Source organism: Hemiscyllium ocellatum, unplaced genomic scaffold (assembly GCF_020745735.1).
Source record: "Hemiscyllium ocellatum isolate sHemOce1 unplaced genomic scaffold, sHemOce1.pat.X.cur. scaffold_144_pat_ctg1, whole genome shotgun sequence".
Taxonomy (NCBI): Eukaryota; Metazoa; Chordata; class Chondrichthyes; order Orectolobiformes; family Hemiscylliidae; genus Hemiscyllium; species Hemiscyllium ocellatum.
The window spans coordinates 272,520-294,097 of NW_026867776.1; the positions used below are offsets into that span (position 1 = coordinate 272,520).

General features: G+C 45.3%; 1 long non-coding RNA gene across 3 annotated transcripts in view; it reads left to right on the plus strand.

Moving 5' to 3' along the window:
- Nucleotides 1-10,339: 10,339 nt before the first annotated feature.
- The window catches only part of LOC132809933 (uncharacterized), a 63,632-nt gene continuing 52,393 nt past the window's right edge, over nucleotides 10,340-21,578 (plus strand). For 2 of the 3 annotated variants that reach the window (XR_009642641.1, XR_009642639.1), the window contains exons 1-2: nucleotides 14,396-14,509; nucleotides 18,906-19,014. This is a non-coding gene — a long non-coding RNA (uncharacterized LOC132809933). Of the gene's footprint in view, nucleotides 10,380-14,395; nucleotides 14,510-18,905; nucleotides 19,015-21,578 lie in introns of those variants that run through there. The other variant, XR_009642640.1, reaches the window with a different exon arrangement.

Consider the following 21,578-nt stretch of genomic DNA (forward strand, 5'->3'; position numbering starts at 1 on the left):
TCTAATTAAACTCCATCTGCTATTCTTCAGCCCACTATCCCAGCAGTAATGTCCATCCTGTTGTAGCACAGATAACCTTCTTCACTGTCCACTTTACAACCAATGTCACCCAAAAAAACTGACTTAACTTATTTAACAATGTTCCCATCCAAACCATTTAACCAAATGACAAACAGCAGGGGACCCACTACACCGCTAGTCACATGCCTCCAGTCAGAAAAACAACATGTCCCCCATCACCCTCGGTATCCTACCATCAAGTCCAATTATCTGTCCAGTTGACTTGCTCCTCAGGAATGCGATAACCTTTTAAACTGATCTGAGCTTATTACCCAGTTTACCATACGACACGTAGGACACAGAACAGTACAGAACAAGACACTTCGGCCATGATGATATGCCAATCTTTTATCCGACCGGAAGATATTTTTAAAAATGACAGATAGAGTTTAATTCAGATAAATGCGAGGTGCTGCATTTGGGAAATCAAATCATGGCAGGACTTATACACTTAATGGTAAGGTGCCAGGGAGTGTTGCTGAACCAAGAGACCTTGGGGTGGAGGTCTATAGCACCTTGAAAGTGGAGTCGCAGGTAGATAGGATAGTGAAGGTGGTGTTTGGCATGCTTTCATATATTGGTCAGAGTATTGAGTACAGGAGTTGGGAGGTCATGTTGTGACTGTACAGGACATTGGTTAGGCCACTGTTGGAATACTGCGTGCAATTATGGTCTCCTTAGTATCGGAAAGATATTGGGAAACTTGAAAGGGTTCAGAAAAGATTTACAAGGATGTTGCCAGAGTTGGAGGATTTGAGCTGTAGGGAGAGGCTGAACAGGCTGGAGGTGTTTACCTTGGAGGGTCGGAGGCTGAGTGGTGACCTTATAGAGGTTTACAAAATTATGAGGGGCATGGTGAGGGTAAATAGGCACAGTCTTTTCCCTGGGATCGGGGAGCCCAGAACTAGAGGGCAAAGGTTTAGGGTGAGAGGGGAAATATATAAAAGAGACCTCAGGGGCAACTTGTTCACGCAGAGGGTGGTATGGAATGAGCTGCCAGAGGAAGTGGTGGAGGCTGGTACAATTGCAACATTTAAGAAATATTTGGATGGGTACATGAATAGGAGGTTTGGAGGGATATGGGCCGGGTGCTGGCAGGTGAGACGAGACTGGGTTGGGATATCTGATCGGCATGGACAGGTTGGACCGAAGTGTCTGTTTCCATGCTGTACATCTCTCTGACTCTAAACCTCCATATCATTAATTTTATTATCATATATGTGCCTACCCAGAGGTATATTAAATGTCCCTAATGCATCTAATTCTACTGCCCACCTCTGGCAGTACATTCTACTCATCCACCACTCTGTATGTAACGATCCTACCTCTGAAATCTCCCCTTAACCATCCGCTAATCACCCGAAAATTATACCTCCTTGTCATAGCAATTTATATGAGGGTGAAAAAAAATCTCTATATTCACTCTATCTATGACTGTCATCACCTTGTTCACCTCTGCCAAGTCACCCCTCACCCCTCTTCACTCCAATGAGAAAAGCCTTAGCTCCCTCAACCTTTCTTTATAAGACATGCTCTCCAGGACAGGCAGCATCCTGGTATATCTCCTCTTTACCCTCTCTCAAGTTTCCACATTCTTCCTGTAATGAAGGGACCAGATCTGAACACAATATTCCAAGTGGGGTCTAACCAGGGCTGTATAGAGTTGCAGCATAACCTCACCGCTTTAAAACTCAATCCTCAAACTAATGAAATCCCACACAATATATTCCTTCTTAACAAGCCTATCAGCATGAGTGGCAGCTTTGAGGGATCTATGGACTTGGAACTCAAAATCCCTCTGTTCCTCCACACTGCCAAAGATCCTGCCTTCAACCCTGTATTCTGCATTCAAATTCAATTTTCAAAATGAATGATTTCACACTTTTCCAGATTGAACTTTATCTGCCGTTTCTCAGCCCAGCTCTGCATCCTGTCAATGTCCCGTTGCAGCCTACAACAGCCCTCCACACTGTCAGCCACTCCACCAAACTTCGTGTCATTGGGAAACTTACTAACCCACTCTTCCACTCACACATCCAAGTCATTCATAAACTCACAAAAAACAGAGGTTCTGTCACCTCTCCCTGCAGAAAACCACTGGTCACTGAGCTCCAGGATGAATTGTTTCTATCTACCATCACCCTCTGTCTTCTGTGGGCCAGTATTCCTGTATCCAGACAGACAGGTTTCCCTGTATCCTATGTCTCCGTACTTTCTGAATGAGCCATAAAGGTGTTTTGACACATTCTCAAAAGATTCAATAAGATTTAGAAGGCATGACCTGCCCCTTACAAAGCCATGCTGACTATCTCTAATCAAACTATGGTTTTCCAAGAAATAATAAATCCTGTCTCCCAGAGTCCTCTCCAATAGTCTGCACACCACAGACATAAAACGGACAGGTGTGCAATTCCGAGGATTATCCCTATTCCCTTTCCTGAACAAGGGAATAAGATTTTCCAGTATCCAATCATCTGGTCCGACTCCAGTGGACAGTGAGGGTGCAAAGGTCATCACCAGGTGCGCAGCAATCCATTCCCTCGCTTCGTGCAGTAACTTTGGACGCATCCAGTCTGGTTCAGCGTCTTATCGATCCTTATCTTTTACAGAATTCTCAGCACATCCTCCTCCTTAACATCCACCTGTTCACATACATCAGCCTGTTTCACGCTGTCCTCACAAACAACAAGACCCTTCTCAGCAGTGAATACTGAGACATAGTATTCATTAAGGACCTCCCCTATCTCCTTTGACTCCAGACACAAGTTCCTTCCACTATCCCAGAGTGGCCTTATTCTCACTCTGACCATCCTCTTGTTCCTCACATCAGTGGAGAATGCCTCACAATTTTCCTTAATCCTTCCCAACAAAACTTTTTCATGCACCCTTCTAGTTGCCCTAAGTCCATTCCTCGGGTCCTTCCTGGTACCTTCAGAGAATCCCTACAGTGTGGAAACGGGCCATTTGACCCAATAACTCCATATCAACCCTCCAAACAGTATCCAACCCAGCCCCATTCCCCCACCCTATTACTGTCCATTTGCCCTGACTAATGCGCCAAACCTACCCATCCGTGGACACTATAGGTAAATTAGCATGGCTGAGTCACCTAATCTGCACATCTTTGGGCTGTGGGTGGGAAACCGGAGCACCTGGAGGAAACCCACAGAGAGACTGTGCAAACTCCCCACAGACAGGCACCTGAGGCTGTAATCGAAATGGAGTCCGTGGTGCTGTGAAGTCGCAGTGCTAACCACTGAGACACCGTGCCATCCAATGTAACTCTCTGGAGCCCTGTCTGATCCTTGCTTCCTCAACCTTCAGTAAGCTTCTTTCTTCCTCTTGACTAGATGCTAAAGTCCATGTGGACAACATTGACTGCTCTGCCTTTATCTATCTCTTGGCCACCTCCTCGAAGAGTCAATCCGGTTTGGGAAACGTGGTTTTCCACTCACAAAGCCATGCTGACCATCTCGAATCAGCCTTTGCCTTTGTAAATATACACAGCTCCTTTCTCTCAGAATCTCCTCCAACAACTTCCCCATCACTGGGCTCACTGGGCTGTAATTTCCTGGCTTTTCCCTGCAGTCCTTCAGTGATGGAACAGCATTAGCTGCCCTCCAGTCTTCCGACACCTCCCTGTGTCTGTTGATAATATAAATATCTCTGTTAAGGACACTGCAATCTCTTCCCTAGCTTCCCACAATATTCTAGTATCGACCCAATGAGCTACTGAGGATTGATCTACCTTTATTTGTTTTAAGATTCCAGCACTTTCTCTTCTCTGGTGAGGATTCTTTCCAAGACATCGCTATTTATTTCCCCAAGTTCCCGAGCTTCCATGTCTTTCTCCACAGTAAATACTGACAAGGCTATTTTGTTTAATATCTCACCCATCTCCTCTGGTTCAACACATGGGTGACCTTATTGATCTTTAAGGGACCCTATTCTCTACTAAGTTACTCTTTAGCCCTGACTGAAACTTGCACAAAGGCTTTTCATAATTCAAATACTTGATATCCCCTCTCCCACGACACCCCGCCTACACCCTTACAATTCTGCCATTTATATTCACACCAACAAATTAAATCCAACAGGCTCAGAAACAAATTCTCTTTTATCAAATGTGTTTCTAAGTGGCCAGTTATTGTATATTGACATATCCTTTCTCACAATGTCAGTATGGTCCCGACTTACTGACAGGGTAAGTCTATTTGGTTTCAGACGGGCAGCAGAAAGGGTTGTGGGAGTTCTTGTGTATCAATCTGAAAAAGGTAGCTCACAGGGTCAGCAGGTAGTAGAGAAGGCAAATCAAATGCTGGCATTTATTACAGAGCGAATGGAGTCTAAAAAAGGGAGGTTTTGCTAAAACGATGCAAGGTTCAATATTATGAACAGTGTGAGTGCCTGAAGGAAAGATATTGTCACATTGGAGGCAGGTCAGAGAAGGCTCACTCGGCTGATCCTGGGAATGGAGGGATTTTCCAATGAGAAGAGGTGGAGTAGGTTGAGGTTGAACCCATTGAAGTTTAGATAATGAGAGAGAAATGGAATGAACCATCCATTCTGAGGGGCTCTGATCGGGCAGATACTGGGAAGTTAGAAAACTGAACAGCACAGCACAGCAACAGGCCCTTCGGCCTACCATGTCTATGCTGTCCATGATGCTATTCTAACTCATACAATCTGCCTGCACATGGTCCATATCCCTCTATTCTCTTCCCGTTCATGTTTCTGTTGAAATCCCACTTCAAAACTTTACTCACATTTCTCTTTCTATGACCTCGCTTGGCAACTTCTACTCTCTGCAAAAAAAAAACTTGCCTCACACATCTCGTTTAAATTTTCTCTTTCTCACCTTAAACCTCTACACTCTAGTATTTGAAACTTTCACATTGGAAAAGAGATGCTGACTATCTACATTATCTATCCCTGTCCTAATGTTATATCCCTGTACCTGGACACCTGTCAGCCTCTGAAACCCTCACAAAGCAATTCAACTTTGTTAAATTTCCTCTTAACACCTAACACACACTTAAAAACCCTAACACAGGCAACGTGCTGATAAACCCCTTTTGCACCCTCTCCAAAGCCTCCCCATCCTCCCTATTGTGTGGAGATGAGAACTGCACACAGTTCTCCAAATGTGGTCAAACAAACGTTTTATACAATTACAGCATCAGATGCAAACCATTACACCCAATGTTGTGACTGATGAAGGTCAGTGCTCTATTTGCTTTGTTTCCCATCTGAAACACTTCTGTTGCCATTTTCAGGGAGTTACTGACTTGCACCAAGATCCTTCTGTATATCAATATCCCTCAGGATGAGAACTTTATTCCTGAATTTGACATCATCTCACACTTGTCCAGACTAAACCCAATTTGCCATTTCTGTCTATCTCTCCGACTGTTCTGTAACCTCCTGCAGATGTTACTGAATCAGGGAAACAAGGGTTTTGTGGAAAAGGCAGGAAAGTAGAGTTGGACAGTATCAGATCAGCCATGATCTGACTGAAGGGCACAGTATACTCAATGGACCAAATGGCCTCATTCCCCTCCTACATCTCATGGTCTGAGCACAAACTCAATATGCCCTGCATAATATTATGGGTTTCTGCTCACAAAACTCCTTTATAATGGGATTATTGGATATTTATTCGTGCACAGCACTTGATCTACTACTATGATATGATGTTATAGAAAACCATCTCACATACAATCCAGGATTCTATCCGTTACAGCACTGATACTCACTGCTGTATCAGTCGGCATGGAGATCACACCACTGTCACACACAGGTACTGTACTGTTCTTGCTACAAGTACATTCAGTGTCCTGACTGTAACCGTATTGACATTCCCATCACTGGTTGGTGCCTACAATAGAATTCCTGCTAACATTGCTGCTGCTTGCTTATTCTCAGCTCCACTTTTCATATTCAGATCCACATGACTGTCTCATTAATACATTAACCTCATCCTTCCTTCACATCTTGTTGGCATTTTGCTGAATCTGCCTATTGGGACTAGATTGGGTTGGGATATCTGCACAGCATGGATGGGTTGGACCGAAGGGCTGGTTTCCATGTTATAGTACATCTCTCTGACTCCATGACTCTATCGCAACAAACCTTCAGTATTCACTCCCAGCGATGGTCATTCTGCAGCTAAATCTCCGGAATGACAGTTCCATCACATCTGTTCACTGTCTTCCCATCTGCCTTATGGCGAATGCAGGGAGTCATTCCTCAGTAGTGGGGGGTTGAACAGATTGGTAGAGGTTACAGAGACAGGGAGGCTTACAGGGACTCAAGGATGTTAGAGTTAAACAGAGTTACATCTGTTCAAGAATGTCAGTGGGACAAAGGGGTTTGGGGATTGGAGGAATTTACAGAGATACAGGGAGCTGGATTAGATTCTGGAGATAGGTATAGAGATGGAGAAAGGAAGAAGTAGGCAGACTGAGAGGCACAGACAGGGGGCTGTTTCATCTCGGAGAGTAATGTGTATACTAACAGAGATATGGAAGGTTGTCGTGACTGAAGACATTTACAGATATAAGAAGGCATCTAGGCTCTGGAGGCTACAGAGATTGGAAGGCAATGGAGAATGCCAGGTTACTGGGTTGGAGACAGTTACACAAATGGGGAGGGTTGTACAAACTGAAGGAGGTTCCTGTGGTCGCGAGGGGTATGGTGTCGGGAATGAGGAAGGAAATTAACAAGATAAAGATCAAAGAATTAGAGAAGGACAAGGAGATTACATTTTTTTCGCAGCTAAGGAAGTGTTGTAGGAGCTGGAGAAGATTACATAGGTAGGGACCGTTGGAGAGGTTAAAGATAAATACGTTGACATGGAGGATGGTGTTGTTGGAAAGAGCTTACAGGGATAGACAGGGCTATCTGGGTTTTCAGCGATGAAAGAATTTAATATCTACTGCAGAAGTTTAGGAATTAAGGTGTTGTGGGAGATCCAAGATGGCGGCGACTCAGCAAGTCTGAGTTTACAGTGCTCTTCCCAAAACCTGGGTAAAGTGAGTTACTCACCCCCACCACACTTACCAAACCACCCAAAAAAATTTCTAACCTTAATTAGCTGCTCACTATTATATTTAAGCAGTTTAATATTAAGTGGATAATGAGTAAACCAAAGGGATCCCGCAGCTCTCAGAAAACAAAGACCCCTCCCCCACCCTCCTCTCCTCCTCCGGCTGCAGCTGATGTAAAAACAGGCCTTGAAGAGATGATTGCCAGGCTGGAAACAACACTCGTCAATTTCATCGCAGAATCCAGACAGAGATGGAATGCATTCGAAGAAAAGCTACAAAAGCACAGCCAGGCTCTCGAGGAATTACAGGGCCGAGTGGAGGGGGCGGAGCTAAAGGCCACGACCTCCGAGGCTGCAGCACAAACAGCTGCAGAACAGGTGCGAGCTCTGGGGCAGAGAGTCCGGGCCTTTGAAATCTACATGGATGACCTGGATAATAGAAATCGGAGAAAGAATATCCGTCTTCTGGGCCTCCCTGAACAAGAAGGGAAAGGACAGTTAGCAGTATTTCTGGAGCGATGGCTGCCCCAGCTTTTAAACCTGGGGGCTGAAACTGACCGGGTAAGGGTGGAGTGGGCCTACCGGGTCGCTGTACGCGGATCTGGCCCAAACCAGCGCCCACGCCCGGTCCTGTTCCAGCTGCAGAGTTATAGGGAGAGGCAGATACTCCTGGACGCCTCCAGAAAGCTTGGAAAGGATCCTAAAGCTATGATTCATGAAGGATCCAAGATTATGTTATTTCAGGACTTCTCCCCGGCTTTGGCACGAAGGAGGAAGGCGTTTGATGAGGTAAAGAAATGTCTACGGAACTTAAATATTCAATACACCTTACGCTACCCAGCGACGTTATGCTTTAACCACGAAGGATCCGAGTATAATTTTAGATCATCGGAAGAGGCCAAGAAACTTTTAGACTCGTTTAAATAAATCGTAAGAGACAATTTATGTTGGCTTGCCTCTTCCACAATCCGTGGAGAGAAGTGGATACTTTACTCTTGCTTCTGGGAGCAGGGTTGTCTTCCCTTGCTATTTTATGTTATTATACTTAACTGTAATTTGTTGGAGTTGTAATTTTATAGTTATGGGTGTTTGTATGTGGCATTGATGCTATCAGATATACTCAGGTATGGGTGGGGAGGGGTGGGGGTGGGGCGCTCACTGTTAACTCTAGCTCGGTATTATATCTAAATCCTATTAAGGAGCGCCCGGGTCAAGGGTGGGACACTGTTTGGGAGAGGATATGGTCGACCTTTAGAAAGGAAGTAAGGCCCCCTGAGAATAAGGGGGAGGATCTCCATTCAAACATGTTTTTTTTTGTTCTTATTGTTTGGAAATAGTTTCCTTTTTATTATACTGTTATGAGTGTATTAGAGAACTTTTTTCTTGTTTGAAGGATGTAAGTGACTCAACTATACACTCTGGATAATTGTGGATTAGATTAGTAGTTAACTGAGTTTCATTGTTTTTCTTTCTTCTTTAGTATCATTCCTTTGAATTTTGATGATTATATATTTAAGATCTATTTTTATATTAATGTTTGTGCTTGAAAGTTCTGTTTATTTTTGTAAATTTGTCAAAATATTAAATTTCTAATAAAAATATCTTTTTAAAAAAAGAAGTAATCTAAGATGGGACTGCGATATCACAGGGATTACAGAACAGCAGCTGAGGGAGGGACAGGACAGGCAGCTCAATGCCCCAGGGGACAGATGCTGCAGGAAGGACAGAAGGAGAGCTGAGAGAGGAGGAGAGCTGCTGGTTCTGATTGGGGTGAAACATCACAGCAGGGACTGAGAGAGGAGATTCCTGCGGGACCGCCCAGTGACGCTGTGTTCATGGAATTCATCAGTAACAATGGGGCTTCCCTTTCCTCTGATTGTTCTACAGACCCCGAGAGCCCTGCCCTCCTGCACCATGACCTTCTCAACATGGCGGCCCTGAGGCCCGCGCTCCCTCTTCCCTCAAACAAATGGCGGCCGTGACCCTGAGCCGCTTCCCCGATCAGAGACCGCCACCTCCTTCCCCGGGCCTGGAGGGGCTTTTTCGGGTTTTTTTTACCTCTATCCGGGACTTGTGAATTCTCTCCGCTCCTTTCTCCCAGCGAGGCTCCCACACACCGGCTCTGAGCGCCGCTCTCTGAAGCCGATCGCAGCCGCTGCCGGAGAAAGCAGCTCCATGTCTATCTCTCTCCCTGTCCTGATCAATGTGACACTGCGCATGCTCCACGTAGGAACCAAACTGCGCATGCGTCTGTTGTTAACGGAGAGTAGATAGTGAATATTCATAAATGGGGTAAAGAATGAGGTCTGCAGATGCTGGAGATCAGAGCTGAAAATGTGTTGCTGGTTAAAGCACAGCAGGTCAGGCAGCATCCAAGGAACAGGAAATTCGACGTTTCGGGCATAAGCCCTTCATCAGGAATGCATAAATGCATAGGATCATGCGGATCATTAGCTGTCCAGAGTTGAGGGGGTTGGCTTAACAGAGACGGAGTAGATTGTGATTATATTCATTGGAATTCAGAAGAATGGAAACGTATAAAATAATGAATGAAATGGATAAAATAGAAGTAGAGAGGATGTTTCCACTTGCAGGTGAATCTAGGACAAGAGGGCATCACCTCAAGATTAGAGGCAGCAAATTTAGGACTGAATTGAGAAGGAACTTCTGAACCTCAATAGAATTCATTGCCCAGGGAAGTAGTTGATGCTAGTTCAGTAAACGTTTTTAAAGCTAAGGTTGCTTTTTCTTTTAAAAAAAAGAAATACGGTGAGAACTTGGGTAAATGGTTCTGTGTCCACGAAATGATCAGCCATGATCTTATTGAATGGCAGAGCAAGCTCAAAGGGCAGGATGGCCTTCTCCTGTACCTAGTTCTTATGTTATACATTCCTCCCTCACTCGTGACTTGGAGGTGCTGGTGTTGGATTGGGATGGACAAAATTAAAATTCACAGAACACCAGGTTATAGTCCAACAGGTTTATTTGGAAGCACTAGCGCTGCTGCTGCTCCATCAGGTGGTTGTGTGTTTTTAACTTTGTCCCTCACTCTTGTAACTTATGAACAGCAACAAAAGCCAGGAAGCAGTGCGCATGCTCCAGCCAACAATAGTCCCAGGATGATTGATGTCAACAGCAGACCAATGAAAAGACAGGGGCGGGGCTGGAGGACCTGGTCCTCCGACCAATCAGAGTGAATGAGAGGCGGGACTTGACTATACCACGTGATCATCCTCGCGGACAGCGCGGTTGTGCGGGCGGAGAGCTGTCGGTAAGAAAAGAAATAAACAGCAGCAAGCGGGAGGGAAATGATGTTGGTCTGGGCTGAGAGGGTTTACCAACATTTGGTGCACATCAGAAAAGACAGATTTGAAACTTAGTCTCGTTTTTGCAGTAAACCGGAAAATGCCTCATTTCGCGATTGACTCGAGTCAGTGCCGCCATCTTTATTTGGGGCAACGATTCACTGGACACGTGCAGCCGCCATCTTTGTAGGGGGCAAAGTTCAGAGGGGAGTATGTGCAGCTCTCCCTGACAGAGTCATGGGGCAGGATTTACACAGAGCACATTCAGAGATTGATAGATTCTTGTTGTCTCGAAGAATTAAGGGCTACGGGGAGAATGCAGGTAAGTGGAGTTGAAATGTCCATCAGCCATGATTGAATGGCGGAGTGGACTCGATGGGCCAAATGGCCTTATTTCCATTCTATGTTCTTATACAAACCCAGGGAAATGGATTTTTGTTTTTCGGTGGAATTGTTCCGTCATTCATTTAAATGATTTGGATGTGAATAGAGGCGGTAGAGTTAGTAAGATTGCTGGTGACACCAAAATTGTTGGTATTGTGGTCAGTGATAAAGGTTGTCTCAGAATACAATGGGATATTGATCAGATGGACCAATGGGCTGGGGAGTGGCAGATAGGGTTTAATTTAGATAAATGTGAGGTGCTGCATTTTAGAAAAGCAAATCAGAGCAGGACTCACACTGAATTGTAAGGTCTTGGAGAGTCTTGCTGAACAAAGAGACTTTTGAAAGTAGAGTCACAGGATAGTGAAGGCGGCATTTGGTATGCTTCCCTTTATTAGTCAGAGCGCTGACTAAGGGAGCTGGACAGGACATTGGTTAGGCCACTATTGGAATATTGTGTGCAATTCTGGTCTCCCTCTTATCAGAAGGAGGCACTGAAACTTGAAAGGTTTGAGAATTGATTTTCAAGGATGTTGCCAGGGTTGGAGGATTTGAGTTGCAGGGAGAGGCATAATAGGCTGGGGACATTTTTCCTTGGAGTGTCATAGGCTGAGGTGTAATTTTGAAGAGATTTATATAATCGTGAGGGGCATGGATAGCGTAAATAGACAAGGTGTTTACCCTGGGGTGGTGAAGCCCAGAACTAGAGGATATAGGTTTATGGTATGAGGGGAAAATTCAACAGGAGCCTAAAGGGCAACAAAAGTTGTAACATTTCAAAGGCACTTGAATAGGAAGGGTTCAGAGGGATGCCGGCCAAGTGCTGGCAAATGGGAATAGATGAGGTTAGAATATCTGGTTGGCATAGGCTGGTTGGACTGAAGAGTCTGTTTTGGTGCTCGACATCTCTGACTGTGGGATCATAAAAGTGAACACTGCTCTGATTCGCCTCTGAGCTCCTTGATGTCCACTTGTTCATTATCTAGCTTCCTCAGTCTGAGTGTATTTTTGCTTTGTTTAGTAATTTACTATTACATTCACAGACCTTTCTGTAAATGAATTGTCCACTGCTGCCCGGCTCCTGGCCATATTAGAGGAGGTAGTACTGGATGTCTTAAATCGTAGCAAGGTGGATAAATCTCTGGGACCTGTTAAGGTGTATCCCAGACATTTGTGGAAAGCTAGGAAAGTGATGGCAGTGCCCCTCCCTGAGATATTTATATTGTCATTGGTGACAGGTGAGGTGCTGGAAGACCTGAGCCATTATTTAAAAAGGTGGTAAGGAAAGGCCAGGGAACAAGAGAACAGTGAGCCTGAAGTCTGTGGCAGGCAAGTTGTTGGAATGGATTCTGAGGGACAGGATTTACATATATTTGAAAAGACGAGGAATGATTAGGGATAGTTAACGCGGCTTTGTGTGTGGGAAATTTTTTCTGTCTAACTTGATTGAGTTTTTTTTTGAAGATGTGGCAAAGATGATTGATGAAGGCAGACTGTGGACTTTGCCTATATGGACACTGAATGATGTTCCCCAAAGCAGACTAGTTAGCAAGGTTAGATAACATGGAATGTTGGGAGAACTAGCCATTTGGATAAAAAAACTGGCTTGAAGGTAGGAGGCAGAGGGTGGTGAAAGAGGGTTGCTTTGTGGACTGGAGGCCTGTGAGCAGCAGTGTGCTGCTGAAATGGATATTGGGTTTACAGAAGACACCAAAATTGGAGGTGTGTGTGGACAATGAAGAAAATTAGTTCAGAATGCAACAGTATCTTGACCAGATGGGCCATTGGGGCGAGGAATGGCAGACTGGGTTCAATTTAGACAAATGTAAGCTGTTAGATTTTGGAAAGGCAAATCAGAGCAGGACTTATACACTTAATGGTAAAGTCCTTGGGAATGTTGCTGAACAGAGAGACCATGGAGTGCAGGTTCATTGCTCCTTGAAAGTAGAGTCGCAGGCAGGCAGGGTAGTGAAGGTAGTGTTTCGTATATTTATATTTATTGGTCAATGCATTGAGGACAGAAGCTGGGACGTCAAATTGTGGCTGGACAGGGCATTGATGAAGCCATTTCAGGAATTATGTTTTAAGTTCGAAATCCCCTGTTCTGGGAAGGATGTTGTGAATCTTGAAAGAGTTCAGACAAGATTTACAATGACTTTGCTAGGGTTGGAGGATTTGGGCTACAGGGAGGGGCTGAATAGGCCAGGGTTAATTTCCCTGAAGAATCAAAGACTGAAAGGTGACTTCATGGAGATTTATAAAATCATGAGGGACATGTATAGGTGAACAGCCAGGGTCTTTTTCCCCCAGGTTAGGTGGGTTCAAAACAAAATCGCATGTGCTTAAGTTGAGAAGGCAAAGATTTAAAACGGATCCAAGGGGCAAAGTTTTCAAGCTGTGTGTGGTGTGTGTGTGGACTGAGCTGCCAGATGATGTAGTGGAGGCTGATACAATTACAACATTTGAAAGGCATCCGATTGGGTACATGAATAGGAAGGGTTTCCAGTGCTACGGACCAATAGCTGGCAAATGGGGCTCCATTTGCTGAGGATTGCTAGTTGGCATGGACAAATTGGACCAAAGATCTGTTTCTGTGCTGTACATCTCTATGACACTTTGTTCCTCTTTTGTGGAGAGCTAGCAGAAGCACAGATAATTGTCCTTGGATCTGAGAAGGTTAAGCAGTGATCTTGACCAAGTGCAGATTTGTTTCTGGGATATTTTAATTTGCAGAGAGAGGGAAATTGTTAACAATGTCACAATTTTAGTGACTATTTTCAGGTAATTGGTAAATAATATGTGAACATTATTTTATTCAGTAAGTTCTGAGCATCTGGAACAGTCTGAATGGCAGCTGGACACACACTCAGCAGTTATTCATAAACAGATTTGGAATTTTACTTTTTAAGGGAAGATTTGGGGGGTTTGGGGCAAATGGGAAGGGAATTGGGACAGATTTGCAGCATCTCCCGAGGGAGAGAGTACAGCCCAAATGGGCTGAATAGCCCCCAGCCCCTGTGCTCTGTGATACTGCCCATTGACTGTGAATGTTGAAGCTCATTCGAGGGCAGAGAGAGGGAGGATCCCACCACTCCCCTCACAATGGGCCCTGAATGCTTGATGTCAGCACAGCCCAATAGGGGGCAGAGGGCAGTACTGGAGGACCAGGTCGTACCAGTTTGTCCTCCAACCAATCTGAGTGAATGAGGGCATCCTCAAGGCTGGAACTAAAGAAAGGCACATATTGCAGAGATTTGAGAAACTGGAGGACATGAGATAGGGAGCGTTCTGTGGCTGGTGAGGAATTATATAAATAAGGAAGAGTTGTGAAGCTGGATGAGGTGACAGTGATCAGGAGATTTGTGAATGGCGGAATTTAGAGTTAGTGAGGATTAGTCATAATGTTATACAGCAAGGAAACAGGCCCTGTGATCCAACCAGTCCATGCCAAACATAATTCCAAACTGAACTAATTGTATCTGCCTCCGCTTAGTCCACATCCATCCAAATATTTCCTATTTATGTACGTATCTGAATATCTTTTAAATATTGTAATTGTATTCACAGCTACCACTTTCTCTGGAAGTTCATTCCACACAGGCTCGTGTGTAATAGTGACAGGCAGCTGGAAGCTCGGGGTCTGTTTTTGCAGCAGAACGTAGATCATCAGTCGCCATTTCCGCCACCTCCACTGAGATGCTGCCAGACACAGGTTCCTGTCCTCTCCATTAACAGCTATGCACCCTCCCAGCCAGGTCATATTCCACTCCTTTGTCTTTCCAAATGTTCCAGTCTCTCTCTGGGTCCTGTCCCTGCCCATTATTTACTCTTTAACCCCTATCCCCTGCAGTACAAAGATCTGCAGGTTAGTTGAATTGGCCAAGCTAAATTTCCCATAATGCTCAGGGATGTGTAGGTGAGGTGCATTAGTCAGGAGGAATATACAGTAATAGGATAGGGGAATGGGTCTGGGTGGGATACCATTCAGAGGGACGCTGGGACTTTTTGGGCCGAATGGCCTGTTTCCACACTCAGGATTCTAATTTTCCCAGCTCCCATCGGTTCTGAGGAAGGGCCACTGGACAGATTCCTGTTCCCAGATGCTGCCAGACCTGCTGAGCTTTCCCAGCACCTCCTGCTTGTTGTTCCTGATTGACACCATCCATCCACCTTCCGGGTTTGATTCAGGCAGGGGGAGGATCCCACCACTGACCTCACAATGGGGTCCAGCTGATTGGTGGCAGCTTCGGACCAATAGGAAAAGGAGGTGGGACTGGTGGACGAAGTGGAACCAGCTGGTCATCCAAACAATGGGAGTGAATGAGGGGCGTGGCCAGTGGGATGACACGTCACCAGTAACTCCGCCTGTGCAGTGTCACGTGACTCGGCTGTTGGTGAATGTGGGAGAGGCAAACAGGGAAGGGGAGAGTGGCCTCGGAGACAGGGAGATAATGAGTCACTTTAGACTGGGAAGTTTTAATTACACTCTGTACGGGTCGTTAGTCTGAATTAAAAACTCTTAATCCCGCGTTTGCAGCAGATGGGAAAATGGCTGCAGCTCTCAGGCGGTGATAGGTCCTGGGACATGGGCTCCATCTTTCTTGGGGGCAAGATACAGTGAGGGGCATTGACATGTCCTCTTTCTGGGATGGGGGAGGGGGAGGGGGATGGGGGGCATGTGATTTTAGGAGAGGCATTTACACATCAAGCACAAACCAAGAGAAAGGTATGTCTTTATATTCTGTTTTGTTTTGTCAATTTATTTCATAGGATAGTAAATCAGAATAATTGAGGTTGGGATCTCAAAAGTAAGTTTTTACAGTCAATGGAGTCATCAGGATCTGGATATCATTGGCATTTAACTGTGGAAGGAGAAAGGTTTGTCTGTTCTGTTTGTGGGAAAATATCTCCAATGCTTTTGTTAAGCAGAAAGATGTACAAATTCGTGGTTGGAACACCCTTTGGGTGTGTGCTCTGTTCTGGGCCCTGCAGCTGAGGAAGGAGATATTGGCCTGAGAGGGAGCACAGATTTATCCAAATTGCACCTCGTCTCTTTGTAAGAACTCTCAGATTTAGACCCAATCACCCACTTCATGATGTTAACCTGTAAACTTCATATTTTCAATTACCTGCAAACTTCCCATTAAAACTCGTTTTAGACTCAAATTCCAGTACCTTTTCAGGTGGGATGTTTCAGCTTCTGACAACTGTCTGCTCATTCAGAAACTGCTGAGGTCCATGTTGACTCTGGGGTTACAAAGGGCTGAACTGAAAGATGAGATGCTGTCCCTGAGCTCCCATTGAGATACACTGGAACAGTACAGGAGGCTGAGGGCAGTGTAGGTGTGAGCAGACAATGAAAATGACAGGGCTGCACTGTGAGGGCTGCTTGGCTCAATGAGTGTTCTGGAGTTGGGTGTAAACAGAGTGAGGGGAGACGGGGAGAAGATGAAACTAAAACTCAGTTTTAGTTCAGGCCGTTCAGAAATTCACATGGTCCCATTGGGAACAGCCAGTTTGTAAGTGATACCTGCGGAGTATTTGTTAACAGTTTTTAATGTATTTTTCCTGAGGGCAGTTGAGAGTTACCCACATTGCTGTGGGTCTGGAGTCACATGTAGGCCAGACCAGGTGAGGATGACCGTTTCCTTCCCGACAGGACATGAGTGAACCAGTTGGGTTTTCTAACAATTGACAATAGTTTCATGGACATCATTCGCCTTTTCATTCTCGATTGTATTGGATTCCGATGCTGCCATCAGCTATGTTGGGATTCTAACCCTAATCCTCGGATCACTGTACATTTCAATCATCTGGCAGGAATACCATTAAGCCATTGCCTTCCTTTTTTAGCAATATTTAAAAGCAAGTTCCATCATTCTACGTGTACAATGTGAGATAAAATACTGCAACGTCCATGTGTCGGCCTCTCCAAAAGGTCAATCAACAGAAATTTGTTTGGGGTGAAATATTTCACTTTTTTGTGGAGGGGGGAGGTGGTTTATTAAACAAAAACAAATCCAAATAAAAATCTTATGCCACGGACATGTAATTTCTGAAGCCAGAGGGGGATTACAGAGACAGGGAGGGTGGTGAAGCCGGAGGGGGATTACAGAGACAGGGAGAGTTGTGGGGCTGGAGGGGGATTACAGAGACAGGGAAGGTGGTGAAGCCGGAGGGGGATTATAGAGACAGGGAGGGTTGTGGGGACGGAGGGGGATTACAGAGACAGGGAGGGTGGTGGGGCCAGAGGGGGATTGTTGTCCAAACATCACTGTGGTGTACATGGACTGCAGCATTTCAGGGAGGCGGTTAACCACCACTTTCTCCCAGACAAGTAAAGGTGGCCAATAAATACTGGTCTGGGCAGCAAAGGCAACCCCCAGTGAATAAAACCAAGCAGTGACCTCTCTGAGCTGACTTGCTGTGAAGTTAAAAACCTCTCTGGAAATGGAGTGGGCAGAGAAGAGAAACAGTGACATTTCACAGCTGCCCTCAGAGAGACCTCCCCCTTGGAAGTACTCAGAGCCGGGGATCAGCTCAGTGAGTTTCAGTCTCTTCAAACATCAATCTTAGTCTGTTTTATTTTATTAAATCTACAATCATGAGTCAGGTGAGGATTTCTTTTTAATGTCTTACGGTCTCTTGATTGAAAGTTTAAGATATAAAACGTAAGCAATAAGTTATTCTCAGGCAGTATTTTTCGAGCAGTTAGACTGTGCCTTTGTCTTGGTCTGTAGGTTGTTAAGGCGGAGAGGTGGCCTACTGTTCCTGTCGGGTGCGGAAGATTAGGGAGAGTTTCAATGAACCTGATGATTTGTCTGCAAGAAGTGTGATTGCAAATCCTATTGGATCACATGGATTGGTGGAGGAGTGATTAAAGGCAGTGAGGAATTGACAGGAGCCCGGGAGTGTGATAGGCGGCAGTCTCAGGATACTGCAGATACAGTCAGGTAGGTGGGTTACCTCCAGAAAAGCTAGGAGGGGTAGGTAGGTACTGCAGGAGTCTCCTGTGGCTATCCCCATCTCAGACAAGTGTACTGTTTTGGAAAATGTAGGTGGTAATAGACTTTCAGGGGAAAGTAGCACTGACAGCCAAGTTACTGGTACTGAAACTGGCTTCTAACATAATGTGAGGTGTATCCAGTTCCATACGATCGATGGTGATAGGGGACTCTCTCGTCAGGGGCACAGTCTGCCGTTTCTGCAGCTGACAGTGAGAGATCAGAATGGGGTGGTGCTGCCCTGGTGCCAGTGTCAAGGATGTCTCTCTGAGGGAGCAGAACATTCTCAAAGGGGAAAATAACCAGTGGGAGGACATTGTACATTGGTACCAATGACATAGGAAGGGGAAAGCATGGGGTCCTGAGGAGCAGGGAGATTTGCTAGGGCCACTCGGGAGGCATTAAACCAGTGAGGGAGTCGGGGTAATCCTAAAGAGATAGTGAGAAAAGAGGTGAGTCTGAGGCTGGTACTGTTCACCAGATCAGACTGTCAAGGCAGGCAAGAGCAAGTCACAGAATGAGGTGGGACGGACCAGTTTCACTGCATTTATTTCAGTGCAAGAGACCTGACAGGTCAGGCAGGTGGGCTCAGGGTATGGTTTTGAACATGTGACTGGGATATTACAGCAATTACAGAGGCAGCACTCAGGGATGGATAGGACTAGCAGCTTAATGTTCCAGGGTATAGATGCTATAGCAAGGGGGCAACAGAGCAGGGAGAGAGGTGTTTTTGATTAGGGATAACATTATGGCTGGGCTTCGGGAGGATATTCCTGGGAGTACATCCAGGCAAGTTATTTGGGTGGTACTGAGAAATAAGAACGGGATGACCATCTTACTGGGATTGTATTATAGACTCTCTCCCAATAGTCAGCAGGGAATTGAGACACAATTTTACCGGCAGACCTCAGTTATCTGTAAAAATATAGTTGCAATGCTAAGGGGTTTTAACTTTACCAACATGGCCTCGGAGTGCTGTAGTGTTAAGGGCTTGGATGGAAATGTATTTGTTCAGTGTGTACGAGAACATTTCTGATTGAGTTTGTAGGATGTACCTACCAGAGAAGGAACAAAACCTGACCTGTTTTCTTTCCTCATTCACAGGATGAGGCTGTCACTGGCTCGGCCAGCATTTATTGCTGCGTTTACCCAGAGGGCAGTTAAGAATCAACCACGTTGCTATAGGTCTGGAGTCCCATGCAGACCAGACCAGGTAAGGATGGCATTTTCCTTCCCTAAAGGTCATGAGTGAACCACATGGGTTTTTCCAACAATTGACAATGGATTCCTTGTCGTCACTAGATTATTTTTTCCAGATATTTATTGAATTCACTTTCCAAAATCTGCCGTGATGGGATTCAAACCCAGGTCCCCAGAACGTTATCTGGGTCTCTGGATTAACTGTCTCGTGATAATTTCACTCCATCATCACTGCCTCTTAGGAAATGAGGCAGGGAGAGTGACTGAGGTATCAGTGGGGCAGCACATCAGCACCAAAGATCCCACAGTATTGTGGCTCAGTGGTTAGCGCTGCTTCCTCAGCAACAGAGACCTGGGTTTGATACCAGCCTCAGGCAACTGTCTCTGTTGGAGTTGGCACATTCTCCCCAGTGTTTGTGAGGGTTTCCTTCGGATATTCAAATTTACTCCTACAGTCCAAAGATGTGTAGGTTAGTTGGATGAACCATGTTAAATTTCCCATAGTGTCCAGATGCAGTATATGAGGTTTTGGGATGTGCAGGCAAATCTCTGCCTGATGTGAAAAGATCGTTTTGAGGTCCTGGACAGAGCTCAGTGAGGTGTGGCTGAACGTTTTACATTTCCCGTGGCGGTAAGGGAAGGTCAAAGGTGTGGAGCATGTGTTGGTGGGAGGGTGTGGACCTAACAAGGGAGGTGCAGAGGGAATGGTCTCTGTGGAACACAGATAGCGGTGGGGAGGGAAATATGTCTCTGGTGGGGTCTGACTTTAGGTAGCAGAAATAAGAGGTTAATGCGCTGTATCTGGAGATTAGTGGGGTGGAAGGTGAAGACCGCAGGGCTGTATTCTTTATTGTGGCTGGAGGTGTGGGGTAAAGGCGGAGGTGCGGGAAGTGGAGGGTATGTGTTGGAGGGCATTGTTGATCAAGTCGGAGGAAAGTTACGGTCCTTGAAGTAGGCCTTTCTGGGATGTCCTGGAATAGAATCCAAAGAGATTAAACAAATATATCACAGACAAAAGATTAACTGGACCAGAGAATAGGACCGCTTAAAGGTCAACAAGGCTGTCTATGGAATCACAGAGGGAGTGAAAGATATGCAAATGTTTCATGTCATTTTTACTGGAGAAGTATATGGAAGCTCGAGAGTTTGGAGAAATAAACAGTGATAACTTGAAAAGTGTCCATGTTACAGAGGAGGTGGGACTGGATGTCTTAAATCACATCAAGGTGGATAAAGCTCTGGAACCTGATCAGGTGTATCCTGGAACTTTCTGGAAATCTAGGGAAGTGATTGTTGGGCCTCTCCTGAGGTATTTGTATCGTTGATAGTGACAGGTGAGGTGCCATTATTTTAAAAAAGGTGGTAAGGAGGGGCCATGGAACAAGAGAACAGTGAGCCTGAAGTCAGGCAGGCAAGTTGTTCGAATGGACAGGATATCCATCTATTTGGAAAGGTAAGGAATGATCAGGGAGAGTCACTGTGGCTTTGTACATGCACAATTGTGTTTCACTAACTTGAGTGAGTGTTTTGAAGTGACAAAGAAAATTGATTAAGCCAGGCGGTGAATGTTGTTTATATGGACATTCAACAAGGTTCCACAAAGCAGACTGGTTAGCAGGGTTAGATCACATGGAATGCAGGGAGAGCAAGCCATTACAAAACTACCTTGAAGGTAGGAGACAGAGGATGATGATTGAGGGTTGCTTTGCGGACTGGAGGCCTGTGAGCAGCAGTGTGCTGCATGGATGGATATTGGGCCCTTAATTAAACGACTTGGATGTGAATATATGAGATATGGTCAGTAGGTTTACAGAAGACACCAAAATTGGAGGTGTAGTGGACAGTGAAGAAGGTTAGTTCAGAATACAACAGGATCTTGATCAGATGGGCCATTGGAGCAAGGAATTGCAGACTGAGTTCAAATTAGAAAATGTGAGCTGTTATATTTTGGAAAGGCAAATCAGGGCAGGACTTATGCATTTAATGGTAATGTCCTGGGGAACATTGCTGAACAATGGGACCTTGGAGAGCAGGTTCATAGTTCCCTGAAAGTAGAGTCACAGGTAGGCAGGGGAGTGAATGCAGCATTTGGTACGCTCCCCGTTATTGGTCAATGCATTGAATGCAGCTGTTGTGATGTCATATTGTGGCTGGACAGGACACTGATTAAGGCTCTTCTGGAATTCTGTTGTCAGTTCCAATCTCCCTGTTCTTGGAATAATGTTGAGAAACTTGAAAGGGTTCAGAAAACATTTGCAAGGACTTTCCTGGGGTTGGACGATTTGAGCTATTGGGAAAGGCTGAATAGGCTGGGACTATTTTCCCTGGAGATTTGGAGGCTGAGAGGTGATTTTATAAAGTCATGAAGGGCATGGATAAGGTGAGCAGTCAGGGACTTTTTCCCAAGTTTGGTGGGTCCAGAAATAGAGGGTACAGGCTTAAGGTGAGAGGGAAAAGATTTAAAAGGGATCTAAGGGGCATCTTATTCATGTTGAGGGCATTGCATATATGAAATGAACTGCCAGAGGAAGGGGTGGAGGCAAGTACAATTGCAGCATTTAAAAGGCGTCTGATTGG